The sequence below is a fragment of the Aethalodelphis obliquidens genome, unplaced genomic scaffold (genome assembly GCF_003676395.1).
Source record: "Aethalodelphis obliquidens isolate GAN/ISIS:26980383/991018 unplaced genomic scaffold, ASM367639v1 scaffold7, whole genome shotgun sequence".
NCBI classification, from domain to species: domain Eukaryota; kingdom Metazoa; phylum Chordata; class Mammalia; order Artiodactyla; family Delphinidae; genus Aethalodelphis; species Aethalodelphis obliquidens.
Window position 1 is genome coordinate 32,773,960 of NW_020837951.1, and position 11,064 is coordinate 32,785,023.

The following is an 11,064-nucleotide window of genomic DNA, read 5'->3' on the forward strand; positions in this document are numbered from 1 at the left end:
ACTGCCTATGTTTAAAACACTTCGAAAACACTTTAGGATTGTATATACAACGTTATGCAATGTCAAATCATTCTTATGCACACTGGAAATTGAGGACCAAGGAAATAGAATGAAGGGAGGAACAAAAGGAACTTCTTTATGCAAATGTCTGGGCACATTCTACTTTTCAAATGACTAGCAAATCCCTAGTGGTGGATGGCAGGGGTGGAATTTCAGTGTTTCTGCCTGCCTGCAGCGTTTCCTCCAATCTTCTTAAAACATTGAGCTTCCAAGTGCTTGACGGTAGTGTTGTTCATCAATTATCTCCCACCTTGAACACAATAGGATTGGATGTGCCTGTTGCCTTGAGGTTAAGTGAGATCATGTGATTTGCTCGGGCCAACGAATGTGAAGTGAAGTGTGCTAGGGCTGAGGCGTTCCAGTTCTGCTAAGTGCTAAGCAACTCTTCATCGTCTCCCCCAGCTGCAGGGGCCAACAACATTCCAGATGATGAACCCTGAGTATCTAAGAGAGGTCAGTGTTGGGCAGAGACTCCACCAACCTACAGTGGATTTATAGCTTGAGGGAGAAATGAACTTTTGCTGTTTTAAGCCGTTCATATTTGGGAGGTGTGTGTTACTGCAGCAAAATCCAGCTGACCCTGACTAATACGTTTGATAATCTTAATACAAATTCATAGACTTGTTTGTTAAGATTTTTTTAAAATGTCATTACCTCTTATAGAGGTAGGAAAGTTCTAAGTAAACTTGTAAGTTAAATAAGACTGATGTGACTTCATGTAATTATACACTGCCAGGATTATACCTGCAACTTTGCTAAAAGCCAAGAATGAAGTATTAGATTATGGATCAGTGAAAGCATTTAGGAGTGGGTAATAGAAGAAATTAGTACTAAAAAGCTCTGGACCAGAGGGCTAGGAGGGAGGAAACCAGTGTTTACAGAGTGCCTGCTATGTGCCAGATACTGTGCTGCATGCATTGAAAATATAATTTCTTTATTATTCTCACTAAAACTCAATGATGTAGAAACTGAGGCTCAGAGAGGTCAAAGAAGATGTCTAGTAGCAGAGAAAGGATTCAAACCCACACCGGCCTTACTCTTACATCGATGCTCTTACTGGAGCCATAGGGAGGCTGAGTTTGGCAGGACACACTGGCCACCTTTAGCTCCAGGGGTGGTTGCAATTTAATGTGGAAACAGGCTAGCATTCAGTTTTTCAATAGCTCAGACATGACAGTCTCTTGGCGAGGACTAGGGTGTCCAGAGGGCTTGCCCCACACAAAGCGGCCCTGCTTATGACTTCCTGCTCTGCACCCACAAGGGTCCCGGGCTTCTTGGGAGTGTCCTCGGAGGAGGAAGCAGCATTCCAGGTCCACATGCAGACAGCTGTGAACTAGGGTGACTCATGCTGGGACAAGAAAGCCACTTCTTTGCCTGGATTCCCTGTCCCCAAGTCCTAATCTCGGGAAAGCTTCCTTAAGCTCCCTGTACACAAGACTCTGGGTGTCTGGTGCATGAAAGGGGCGGGAAGCCAATGACGTCCAAAGAGAGCAGGGTCCGGAACAAAGAGGAAATTCAGGGTGGGAGATCATTTTTTCTCCCTGGCAAGGCTCCTGCAGCCATCTGGCTGAGGGGGCTGTTATTCAAACCTCTGGATCGGAGTCTGTTTGTTTTTGAGCAGTTTGCAGCTGATTATTTTCATCAAGTTCCCTGCGACCAACCACACTGGCTCCAATACCAGGCAAACCTGTGCAGCCAGCACGTCCTGTCAGCCAGGTTCACAGTCGGTTCCCCTCCCAGAGAGCCAGCAGCATTGCTCTCTTACCAACAAGTAGCCCTCGGCCCAGGACAGGGCATTCACCTCTGGATGCCTGGGCCAGCCCTCCAACTGTTCCAGCTGACATCAACCGGACAGACTGGAGGGCAGGAGGGGCATCAGGGAGATCAGAAAGCTCCTGGTGGCCAGACCAGCTCCAAGGGCCTTTAGTGTTGTCAGCTCTGAAAAGGCAGCACCAACTTTTTCCGGGTGTCATCACTGTGCAGAAAGGCAGGATGGAGAGATCTCAGAGAGGACTGAGTTCAACGTTCAGATCTGATCTCCATTACTCTTGCCATCAGGCAACTGAGCCTCCTTTTCTTCCTCTGGGGATCAGGGACAGTAAAGCTTTCTGTCCCTGGGCTGTTGTATGCAAATGCATACACATATAATATTATAGGCAGACCTCGTTTTATTGCACTTCACTTTATTGCACTTCTCAGGTATGATTTTTTTTGACAAATTGAAGGTTTGTGGTAACCCTTCAACGTTGAGCAAGTCTGTTGGCACCATTTTCCAGCATTTACTCACTTCGTGTCTCTATGTTACATTTTTTATTTTTTAAATTTTGGCTGCGTTGGGTCTTCCTTGTTGTGTGCAGGCTTTCTCTAGTTGCAGTGAGCAGGGGCTACTCTTTGTTGGGGTGCACGGGCTTCTCACTGTGGTGGCTTCTCTTGTCGTGGAGCATGGGCTCTAGGCATGCGGCTTCAGTAGTTGTACATGGGCTCAGTAGTTGTGGTTTGCAGGCCCTAGACTGCAGACTCAGTAGTTGTGGCGCACGGGCTTAGTTGCTCTGCAGTATGTGGGATCTTCCTGGACCAGGGATCGAACCCACGTCCCCTGCATTGTCAGGCGGATTCTTAACCACTGTGCCATTGGAGAAGTCCCTATGTCACATTTTTAGTAATTCTCACAATATTTCAAACCTTTTCATTATTATTATATTTATTATAGTGATCAGTGATCTTTTTTTAACATCTTTATTGGAGTATAACTGCTTTACAATGTTGTGTTAGTTTCTGCTGATTAACAAAATGAATCAGCTATACGTATACATATATCCCCATATCCCCTCCCTCTTGCGTCTCTCTCCCACCCTCCCTATCCCACCCCTCTAGGTGGTCACAAAGCACCAAGCTGTGATCAGTGATCTTTGATGTTACTACTATAACTTGCTGTAAGTTCAGACGATGGTCAGCATTTTTTAGCAATAATGTATTTTTAATTAAAGTATGTACATTTTTTAGACATAATGCAATTGCACACTTACTAGACTACAGTGTAGTGTAAACATAACTTTTATATGCACTGGGAAACCAAAAAATTTGTGTAATGTGCTTTAGTTCAAAATTTTGTTTATTGTGGTAGTCTGGAACTGAACCCGAGATAACTCCCAGGTGTGCTTGTATATGTAAAAGGCCTAAGACCACATCTTTACATAGCAAGTTCTTAACAAATATTATTAGTTTCCTCCTTCCATTTCTTCAAGCATGTGCTACGCTGGCCTCTCAGCTCTGCTGGCTTGAAGGATGGGTGAGGCCTGGTGCTCCTTACTTTGGGGAATGGGATGCAGGGACTGGGGGCTTTCCTTCCAGAGGCAATAAGAATGGTCCATGTCTTCAAAGTAACTGTGGTGGCCACAGACTGATAACTTTTTACCCAGAAAGTAAAATCCAAACGGTTTGGTAAGATGTGAGCTCAGTTACTCAATCTGCCTTTCAGACATCAGCCTGTCCTTGGGGTCAAATGAGCTCTTAACAGGCCTGGAATTTTGTTATCTGCTTTCTCCTGCAACTGTTTTTCAGTAGAGAAATCCCACCTGTGTAACAGGAACACATACTCAAGGTCCTTCAGAATGAGCTTCTGTGTGTGCCAGATGGGCAAGTTCAATGGCAAGGTGTGTGTGGTCGGCGGTGTCATTTTAAAAAGCAAAGAGGGAGGGGACTCTGTCTGAGGGGAAGGGAAATGCTTGCACTTGCCCAATGCTGAAGGAACCTTGGGTAAGGTAGCAGGTGTATACATGCCGCTGACCTGCTCCCGAGCTCTCCCAGAGAGGCCCAGGGAAGGAGAGCTCTGCAGGGGAAAACAGAGATGGAAGTAGCTTTCAATTACTTTCAACTGCCCTCTATGGGAAGATAGAAAGAGGGTGATCAAGGCAGGGGGCTCTTGGAGACTGAGGTGCTCAGAGCTGGCAGGAGCCCCGCTGACTTTAGGGGTGGGTGTGGACAATGTGGAAGAACAGCCAACCACTGACCTTGCTGAAAGAGCCATGTCCTGAGCTTGGGCTGAACTGCGGGGACAGAGGGAGCAGTGTTGGATCTGAGTTGGGGATGCCTTGTCTGCAGCCCTGGACAAGTCACTTCCACCCTGCAGGCCTTGGTTTCCCTTGTGTGAAGCTGGAGGATTGGACTGTGCCATCTCTAAGCAGTTTCCAGAACTGACTCGTGTAGTCTCCGATGCAGATGTCAGGTGAAGAAACCAAAGGAACGGAGGAGGGTGATTGGTCACTCGAGTCCACACCCCTTCTCTCTGTCCACTGGATGTCCCACGTCGTCCACACTCATTTATCGAGTTGCTGACGAAAAAAGACTGCTCACCAACACTCACACAGTTTTACAGGTTTGTCCACCATATAATCCTGTTCATTCCTCCCAACAACCCTGTAAGAAGGTAATACCTACAGTTGATTGAGTGATATTATGTGCTGAGCATTACCCTAATCCTTTTACATATTTCACCTTACTTAATCCCCACCATACTCACACGAGGCATGGGTATTATTGTCCCTGTTTTACCGATGTCCACTTGCCCTTGCAAACGTGAGTTCCTCTAGACACGCAATAACTGGATGGAGTCTCTGAACCTGACCCGTGTACTCTCCGCTCGGGCCCTAGGCCCTGGGCCAGCTCCTGCCTGTTTGCATTAGGCTCCTGTTTCCTCCCAGCTGTCCTTGGCTCTGGTCTCCCTCTTACCAGAGGGGACCTTGAGAAATCATTCTCCTGATGCAGCAGGAAGAGGCCACTCAGGGCGGGTGGGTGCCGAGGGAGATGCTGAGTTACTTTCCACAAGTCTGCTCCTCCCCAGAGAAGGGCCGGCCCACCCAAGTCTCCCAGGACGGTCTGAACAAGTATCTGATCTGGAAATTTGGCCCAATGTTCTTCCTTCCTTGCTGGCTCAGAGGATCCAGGGCCATATCTGCTGAGCCAAGTCTTCCACCTGCGTCCTAGATCCTGAGGCCTCCCTCTCCTGCTCAGCCTTCCCTCCCTGGCAGCCCTGTCCATCCCTTTCTACTGGCTCCTTCCCACTGGTTGCTGCTGAGGGGCAGCAGAAAGAGCCTGGACACGGAGTCAGACGACTGGGAATCAAAGCTGCTCTGTCACTTACTAAATGCATGACTCTAGACAGGTCAGTCACCTGGCTGAGCCTCTGTTTCCTTTCCTGGAAATTGGGGTTATGAAGGTGATAGGGCCGCAATTCCTCTCCAGTCTGATTTCCAACTGCCCCCCACCTTGCCACCTCTGCTCCACCCAGACCTGTCTCCTGCCCATGGATTATTTAACAAATCCATTCAATAGGTAGGCTGGCACAGAGCACACTCCCATAGGAAGCTCCACACAGGCCCTGCTATCACGAAGTCCACAGTCTAGAGGGTCAGGGAAGTAATAGACAGGCAACTATCAGACAGTGCACTGCGAACTGCGATGCCAGAAGCCAATGGTGCTGGGGTAATGTGAGGAAAGGCATCCATTCAGCCCTGGGATGCCTGCAAAGACCTCCCAAAGGATGAAATATCAAGCTGAGATCTGGTAGGAATCAGCCCTCTGAAGAAGAGGGAGAGAATATTCTAGGCAGAAGGAATAGCTTGAACCAAGGCCCAAAGACAATAGAAGGCTAGGGGACATGAACAAACATGGTTTGGTTCGACTGCACCACAGCACGTGCATGCATGTGTGTGTGCGTGCGTGTGTGTGTGTGTGCACTCATGCATGTTGGAGTAGGAGAGAATGGAGAGGTGAGCCTGGAGAAGTGGCCATGGACTAGCTTATGCAGAGCAAGACTCTGGTGGTATGCATAGAGAGCAGTGGGGGAGGACTGGAGGGATTATAAGCAGGGAAGGGACGTGGTCAGGCATGATTTTGAAGATGCCTCTGTCTGCCATGGAAAGAGGGGATCAGATTTTTTAAAAAATGATTGCCAATACCAAGCATCTGTGAGGATGTGGAGCCACTGCAACTCCCATACTCACATATAATGGGATGTATACCTGTAACCTGAACCACTGTTTTAAAGAACCATTAAGCAACACCTAGTAAAGTTGAAGGTCTGGATATTCCTTTTTGTTTTTTGTTTTTTTTTTTTAAATCTGATCCCCTCAGACGTGGGTATTCTTAACCCAGCAACTCCATTTCTTGGTTCCTACCCAAAGAGACATGTGTGAGGCATGTCTATGTAAGGATATTCACTGAAATACCATTTGTAATAGTAAAAAAGTTGAAATGACCTATCCAGGCATCTGTAGACGGACAACTTGGTAAAGTGCAATTTGCTTATACATTGGAATACTACTCGATGGTTAAATGAATGAACCGGATCTCCATGTATCAGGACAAATCTGAAAATATAATGAGCAGTGGGGGAAAAAGGCAACTTGCAAAAGGATATGAACCTAATACTTTGTGGTTTGTGGATCATCAGTAGAAAAGATATAAAAATACAGTGGGAATTCATCACACAAAATTAGGATAATATTTACTCTGTGGACGGAGGGTTAAGGGGTAGGGTAGGAATTTAGCTGAAATTATCATCTTATATTTCTATACAAGACAGAATTGAAGCAAATATAGTGAAATGTTAATACCTACTGAGTCAAAAGGGTGGGTATCTTGTGACTTTTGCATTGTTTGCTATACTTTTGATATGTTTGAAGTTTTTGGCAATTGAATTTTAAAATGGATTCGTGGACAACAAGGCAAGGGGGAGGCAGATCTGCTGGGGAGGCTTTTGCTGTGTCCAGGTAGGGAGGCTTTTGCTGTGTCCAGGTAAGGGAAGCTGGTGACTCGGACCAGGGGAGGGCACAGTGGGGAATGGAGAGAAGTGGATACAAATGAGCAATACTCAGAGGCAGAATCAGCACAGCTCTTTGCCTACTGGGATTCTTCCTTCTTTCTCTCTTTATCCGCAGGCACCTACTCAGAGTTCCGCCTCTATAGGAGGCTTCTTCAACCACCCTGGTCCTCAGAGATCTCTTTGCTCTGACATCTTCTAGGCCTTGAAATATCAGTCACTCCTGGAGTCATTTCATGCAAAAATGCCTGAATTTGTGGTGTCCACATGTTTCCTTTCTCCAGTAAAACCGTGTGTTTGAGCAGGGCAGGAATTCTCTTTTATGCTCTTGACGGGTGTCCCTCTGGCACATCTATGTGACTAATTGCTGTATCCCATGCTGCCCTCACATCATGCCCGTGGTTAGTGCCAGAGAAGTTCTAGTTGAATGAATACATGAATAGATAAGCGAATGACTAAACAAGTTCCAGAAAGAATTGCTGAGTAAATGCAGGGAGTCAATTGGCAGCCCAGAATTCAAACACAATTTTGCCATTAACAAGTAGTAACTTTGGCAAAGTCGTTTCACCTCTCTGAATCTGTTTCTCCAGCTATAAAATCGAGAAAATGCCCATATTTCATGGAACTTTCCTTGTTCCTAGACCAGAAAGTGTGGCTTTTCATACCAGTGGATGCAGCCCCTTCTGCAGACAAGTGATGGAGCCAGGAGGACCTCTGACCCAAGCTGGGCCAATCACACTCTCTCCCAGGAATTTGGAACACAGAGACTTAGTCAAGTGACTTGCATTCATCAAACATTTGATGAGCAGCCTACTCTAATCATGCCTTGAGCTTGCACAGTCATATATTTTAGCAAACGTGCTGCACTGCAGGATGAGAGCCTGAGGACTTCCCTGGTGGCCCAGTGGTTGAGAATCCACCTGCCAATACAAGGGACACGGGTTCAATCCCTTGTCTAGGAAGATCCCACATGCTGCGGAGCAACTAAGGCCGTGCGCCACAACTACTAAGGCTGTGCTCTATAGCCTGCGAGCCACATCTACTGAGCCCAGGTGCCACAACTACTGAAGCCCGTGCGCCTAGAGCCCGTGCTCCACAGCAAGAGAAGCCACCGCAGTAAGATGCCTGCGCACCGCAGTGAAGAGTAGCCCCCGCTTGCCGCAACTAGAGAGAAAGCCAGCATGCAGCAATGAAGACCCAATGCAGCCAAAAATAAATAAATAAATTTATGAAAAGATGAGAGCCTGAGGATTTGGGGGGAAAACAGGATACTTGTCCCTCTCTGCTGCCCCTTATCACAGCCTGTTTTCTAGGGCCTTTGCAGACAAGCCTTCTCTGTCTTACAAGGCCAAGGTTGACTTGCTCCTGTCTACCCCACAGCACAAAGCCTAGCGCCTGGCACTGAGACGGCACTCAAGTGACATTGTTTCAGATGAATTGTGTTGGATATGAATGGAAATAGACCAGGACTCATGAGGGAAAGGGAAAGCGAGCTGGTGAGTGCAGACAAATTCAAAGCATAGGAGGGATGTTTTAAGCAATTGGAGATATTTAACTTGTTGCAGAAAAGGCTCATGGAGAGCAAACAGAAAAAGCGATCCAATGTTCTCCGTGGCCAAAAGTTACAGAGAAGCAGGTGTGGCTTCACACCAGGAAAAACTTGCTGTTGGAACTGCTCACAGGTATGTTGATTGTCTTATAAGTCTCCCTGTTCGGGGACATGTGCAAGCAGAGACTGGGTACCACTTAGCAGCTCTTCAGGCACTATATGAGAGGGCTGGGCTAGTGACCTGAAAAATTCCTTTCAATTGTGAGTGTCTAAGTCTATGTGTTTATTTGTTGGTGCACCCTAGAGGAAATTGTTAGTCAAAGTTCTAGTTATTAGTGAGACCTCTCAGAAACTTTGGCCATGTGTTCTGAAATACATATCAGACAAAGAGCATCCATGGAATAACTGTTAGGATTTATCATTTCAGCTTTTATTATACAGTTTTATTAATGTTGGATAGTTTTAAGAGAAGCTTTTTTGCCCTAAAAATGTTAGTGGGTTGCCCGTCAGCTTCAAAAGAAGAAAAATAGCTAATAGGAAAGTTATATAGTTACAGTGTTAACCCCAAAGTGGAAAGAAGAAGCAAAGTTCCAGCAGATTACAGGGCATGTGCTCAACACATGGGCATGTCCTGCTCTCTCTCTTTTTATAGTCTGTCCGAAGTTACCAAGAGGACAAAATCAGGATGAAGGTCAGGATTACAGAATCCAGTGGGACCTTGTTGTGTATGTGAAACCAGCTAACTGAAGACAGAAAATTTTCCAAAATTGTTATGGAATAAGAATTCCCCCTGCCCCATAATGATACCTCCACTGGTCCCCTTCCAGTTTACCTCTCCCATCAGCGTAACAATCCACTCCCTGAATAAGCAGGACCATTCTCAGAAGAGGCAGAAAGAGAAGAGCTGGGGGGGCTTTCAGGAAACTCTATCCTGATCCTATCTTCTTCTTGGGCCTTTTGGCATCCTGATGCTTGCCAATTAGCCATCCCCAGGTGGACCCGACCATCAGGTAAGCATGTAAATCCATACACTTAGTGTCCATGATCTACACATCAAAGTCAGAGAGAGAAATCTACATGGCAAACAGGAATGCTGAAGGATCCTATCATTAGACAAGTACCTATAATCAAAGTTTTTAACCTTGGTTGAGGGAGACTTTAAAAACCCAAAAACTTCCATTTGAAACCACCAAAATAAGGATCTCTGGGGGTGGGACATAGATATCAGCACTTTTACTTTTTTTTTTTTTTAATGAGATATACTTTACATACCTCTGAAATTTATAGATCTTAACTACTTATCTTAATGTGTTTTTTTTTTTTTTTTAACATCTTTATTGGGGTATAATTGCTTTACAATGGTGTGTTAGTTTCTGCTTTATAACAAAGTGAATCAGTCATACATAAACATATGTTCCCATATGTCTTCCCTGTTGCGTCTCCCTCCCTCCCACCCTCCCCATCCCACCCCTCCAGGCTGTCACAAAGCACCGAGCCAATATCCCTGTGCCATGCGGCTACTTCCCACTAGCTATCTACCTTACTGCGTTTGTTAGTGTGTATATGCCCATGACTCTCTCTCGCCCTGTCACAGCTCACCCTTCCCCCTCCCCATAACCTCAAGTCCGTTCTCTAAGAGGTCTGCGTCTTTATTCCTGCTTTACCCCTAGGTTCTTCATGACATTTTTTTCTTAAATTCCATATATATGTGTTAGCATACGGTATTTGTCTTTTTCTTTCTGACTTACTTCACTCTGTATGACAGACTCTAGGTCTATCCACCTCATTACAAATAGCTCAATTTCGTTTCTTTTTATGGCTGAGTAATATTCCATTGTATATATGTGCCACATCTTCTTTATCCATTCATCCGATGATGGGCACTTAGGTTGTTTCCATCTCCGGGCTATTGTAAATAGAGCTGCAATGAACATTTTGGTACATGACTCTTTTTGAATTTTGGTTTCCTCAGGGTATATGCCCAGTAGTGGGATTGCTGGGTCATATGGTAGTTCTATTTGTAGTTTTTTAAGGAACCTCCATACTGTTCTCCATAGTGGCTGAACCAATTCACATTCCCACCAGCAGTGCAAGAGGGTTCCCTTTTCTCCACACCCTCTCCAGCATTTATTGTTTCTAGATTTTTTGATGATGGCCATTCTGACTGGTGTGAGATGATATCTCATTGTAGTTTTGATTTGCATTTCTCTAATGATTAATGATGTTGAGCATTCTTTCATGTGTTTGTTGGCAGTCTGTATATCTTCTTTGGAGAAATGTCTATTTAGGTCTTCTGCCCATTTTTGGATTGGGTTGTTTGTTTTCTTGTTATTGAGCTGCATGAGCTGCTTGTAAATTTTGGAGATTAATCCTTTGTCGGTTGCTTCATTTGCAAATATTTTCTCCCATTCTGAGGGTTGTCTTTTGGTCTTGTTTATGGTTTCCTTTGCTGTGCAAAAGCTTTGAAGTTTCATTAGGTCCCATTTGTTTATTTTTGTTTTTATTTCCATTACTCTAGGAGGTGGGTCAGAAAGGATCTTGCTTTGATTTATGTCATAGAGTGTTCTGCCTATGTTTTCCTCTAAGAGTTTGATAGTTTCTGGCCTTACATTTAGGTCTTTAATCCATTTTGAGC

General features: G+C 45.3%; 1 long non-coding RNA gene across 2 annotated transcripts in view; it reads left to right on the forward strand.

Moving 5' to 3' along the window:
- The first annotated feature begins 367 nt into the window (after positions 1–367).
- The window catches only part of LOC113619904 (uncharacterized), a 28,579-nt gene continuing 17,882 nt past the window's right edge, over positions 368–11,064 (forward strand). Inside the window, exon 1 of one of the 2 annotated variants that reach the window (XR_003432584.1) lies at positions 368–513. This is a non-coding gene — a long non-coding RNA (uncharacterized LOC113619904). Of the gene's footprint in view, positions 514–8,084; positions 8,563–11,064 lie in introns of those variants that run through there. The other variant, XR_003432583.1, reaches the window with a different exon arrangement.